Source organism: Suricata suricatta, chromosome 15 (genome assembly GCF_006229205.1).
Source record: "Suricata suricatta isolate VVHF042 chromosome 15, meerkat_22Aug2017_6uvM2_HiC, whole genome shotgun sequence".
NCBI classification, from domain to species: Eukaryota; Metazoa; Chordata; class Mammalia; order Carnivora; family Herpestidae; genus Suricata; species Suricata suricatta.
In genome coordinates, this window is record NC_043714.1 from 76062820 (window position 1) to 76066860 (window position 4041).

Consider the following 4041-nt stretch of genomic DNA (forward strand, 5'->3'; position numbering starts at 1 on the left):
AACGATAAACTGGACATCAAAATACATCATTAAGAAAGTTTAAAAAAAAAAGGGGGCGGGGATATGCACCTGAGTGGCTCAGTCATTTGAGCATCTGACTCTTGATTTCAGCTCAGGTCATGATCTTGCCTTTCGTCAAATTGAGCCCTGAGTCCATTGAGCCCAATGGTGCAGAGCCCGCTTGGGGTACTCTCTCCCTCTTTCTCTCTGCCCCTCCCCTTCTCACTGTCTCTCTCCCTCTCTCTCAAAGTAAATAACTATTTAACAGAAAGACCAGACTGAGATGAAAATGTTTACAATGCTGTATCTGACAAAGACTTAGACCCATAACATATAAAGAGCCTTTACAAATCAATGAAAAGGCAAACTACTCAATTTAAAAATGGGCAACGGACCCTTTACCAACAAGGCTATATGGATGGCCTATCTGAAAAGATGCTTAAAAGCATTAGTTATTAGGGACAGATGTATGAAACCACAATGAAATACCACCTGATCCTCATGAGAACAGCTAATGGTAAGTAGCCACCAGCACAGATACAGGTAGGAGGCAGATGAACTTACCGTGTGCGGCAGCACTCGCCCCCTGGACAACCGCCGGGACAGCTGCCTGGGCACCACCTGCCTACACCCCACGATGCACCTCGCCGTCCACCCAAGCGCAGTGACAACCTAGGTCTGCAGGAGACTCGTAGGACCGTGTTCACGGCGTCTTCATTAGTAGTGGCCCCGAACTGGAAACCCCGCCAGCCAGAAAGTGGGTGTGGCGCGGCTTCACAGCGGAGGACCCACGCGCCGTGGGTGACAGTGGCGGGGCCGACCCGCTCTGCTCCCAGCGGCGCGTACGCCTCGCGGGGCGTGCTGAGTGGAGGCAGCCAGAAGACAGGCTACCGCCTGCGTATGTCCGCTCATCTGAAGTCCGGGACAGACAGAACTGATGCGCGCTGACTGACTTCACAGCAGTGGTTGCCTGGTGCCTCATCTAATGTAGGGTGGCCGAGTTTGAAGGCACCGGGAGAAATTTCTGGAGCGAAAGAGACGTTCTATGCAGACTTTAGGTTAGTTGCTCGGGGTGTGCATGTGTGGAAACTCGCACACTCACACGTCCGTGCCCATCGCTGTCGACAAGTTCGCCTCAATTCAAACCACCAACGCCACCACCTAGGCTCCTACAGCTACTGGAAGAGATGATAAGGGGACATTTCCAATCTGATGCCAATAAACTCGACAGCTTGGCTGGGTGGCTGTATTTGAAAGGCACAACCAACCAAAGCTCCTTCCAGAAGAAATGGAACCTGAGAGCCTTGTATCTGACCAAGGATTTAAACCAGCTTCAAACCTTCACATGAAGGAAGCTTCCCAGAGGACTCACCGATGAAGTCTTCCAAACACACTGGAATAAATGAATCCCATGCTCATTTTTTTCACAAAAATAAGAAGAGTGAACATGTCACTGCCTCAATTTGGGACCAGTACGGCCACCAAAGCCAGACAAGAGATTACCAACGGCGCTGACGGAACCATTTCCGTTCATGAATATTAAATGTTTGATAACATTTTAGGAGTTCGACTCCAGCGACACAGAGCAAGGACCGCACCCACGACCCAGCGAGCTCGCGACGAACTCGCCGGATTAACGAACTGGGAGCGAGAGGCCGCGCACCCCCCTCGGTAGACTCGGGTGCGGCGGCCATGGCGACGATGGCCCTCCGCACGCGGGGAGCAGGGCGAGCTCGGCTCCGGCGGGACCCGCGGCGACAGCCCCGGCCAGCGTCACACTACCTCCCCCTCGCGGCTCAGGAGCAAGGCGCCTTCTGGCCTCGCAGACGAGGAGACAGTGCTCCGGACACTGGCGAGATCGAGGACTCCCCAGACGACGCACGGACGGCGGACATGGCGGCACGGCCCCGCGCAGGACGCGCTCCCTGCAGCCGGAGCGGGGCGGCGCCTGCACAGACGGCCTTGGCTGCGTGGACGGGATGCCGGCCGAGAACCTTCTGTCGGCGCCGCGGGCATGCGCGTGCTGGGGACCCCAGGGCAGCTGTTGGGCAGCTCTTCACCGAGTTGAAACCTGCGCCGGGCGGGACCGGCCATCGCCTCCGTACGGAAGGAAGAGAAGGGGGCGCTCCCCGCGAGCGCTCGGCCGCGCCCCGCGTTCGTAACCAGCACGGTGTCCGCGTCCGCGAGCAGCTCAACGGATGAGCACGCGGGGCGCTCGTCAGCTACGACACCTGCTACGTACGACACGTGAGGTCGCGGGGGCCTCAGCTCACTCCACCGTGCACAGAGCCCTGCCCGCAGTGCGTCCACGGAACCCGGGGCAACAGCGGTGGCGACGCAGAGCAGACCCGTGGTGGCACACGCGGGAGGCGGCAGGAGTGCCCACAAAAGGGCAGGACGGCGGCCGTGAACGTGCGCGTGGAGGTTTTTGCGTGAACACGGGTCTGCACTTTCTCCGGGGCGCCCCCTCGGCGGGTTGTACCCGCAAGTTCACGCAAGGTTTTGCATCACTGTGGGTCACGAGAAGCGCAGCATGTGCCGTATGTTGGTCAGAACGTACCCAGTCGTGCGTTTAAAACTGGTCCGTCGTGGGCTCCTGGGGGCTCGGTCGCTTGAGCGTCCGGCTCCTGATCCCGGCTCAGGTCATGGTCCCTCAGTTTGTGAGGCTGAGCCCCACATCGGGCCACACGCTGACAGCGTGGAGCCTGCCTGGGGTCCTCTCCCTCTCCTCCTGATCCTGGCCCACGTGCGTGTGCACTTTCTCTCTAGACTTAAATTTTTTAATTTTTAAAAAGATGATAAACAAAGTTGGTCAATCTTATCGCATGTAAATTACACTGCAGCAAAACTAATTTTTAAAGCAAACCAAAAAAAAGATGAAATCAAGCAAAGGAACAAATCATGATGGATTTTGGATGATATGTTACTGATGATGCAAATCTCTACTCACTTTGTGTGGTGTAGACCCAGCCAAGTTGAGAGTCTCCTGCTCCTGGAGCAACCACCTTCCTCCAGGTAGATCGGTGTGGGGTGCGCCAGTCGCCTCCCAGCCCCCTCTTCCAGGGTCCTCCACCCCTGCTTGGCGCCTCCCCAGCGTCCGCAGAACGCCCTGGGAGCATGTCGGACTGCGTTTCCTTCTTCTGTCGGATTCTGTCCGCTTTCCATCCTTCCAGGGCTCCTACCCTTGTCTGAGTGTATGCGTGTTTCTAAGAGCTGGGAATACGACACTGTGTCCATCTTCTGGTACCTCCCAGAGTGGTATCTTGATCTAAAAATTATAATATAGTCTCCTCCCCTCCATTTGTTGGAAGAACCAAGTAACATAAAGATGTAAAAGAGCCGTGCGAATGGAAGCAAATAAAAGGCGGATAATTACAGCTGATGCGTTCTCCAGACTGAGTTAACAGCCAGCTGGGAGATCTCATGAATAATTTAGCTCTTTTCACAGATAAACTGCTCTTGTCCACAGACACCCTACTTGAGGTGTCCCACTCCGCCCAGGGAAACCCTCCAGTGCGCCACCCGGAAAAATGACGTTACTGCTGTCTTTAGATGGATGTGATATACACAGGCAAACCGAGAGGGAAAACTTCACTTTCCCACAAAAACTCCTCTCCCCACAACCAAAACCCCTCTGCGTATCCTGTTGGAAGGAGGCTGTAGGGCAGGGGCACCCGAGTGGCTCAGTCCGGAGAGCATCCGACTCAGATTTTGGCTCAGGTCGTGATCCCAGCCTTCTGGGGATAGAGCCCCACATGTGCCCCACGCTGAGCTTGCAGCCTGCTTGGGATTGTCTCTCCCCCTCCGCCCCTCCCCTGCTCGCTCTAAAATGAAAATAAAAATAAATAAAAGTAGTAGACCTACATGTGTTAACCAGATATTAAATATCCTGCGAAACACAACACGCAGACTGCGACCCCCCGGCAGTGTGGTTGCATTTTTGTACCAACAGCCGAGACTGAGGTAGCGCGCCAGGGAGGCGCGGCCTGCGGGCGGCAGGGGGCGCTGTGGCCGCGGGCGCGCAGGAGCCCTGCCGGAGCC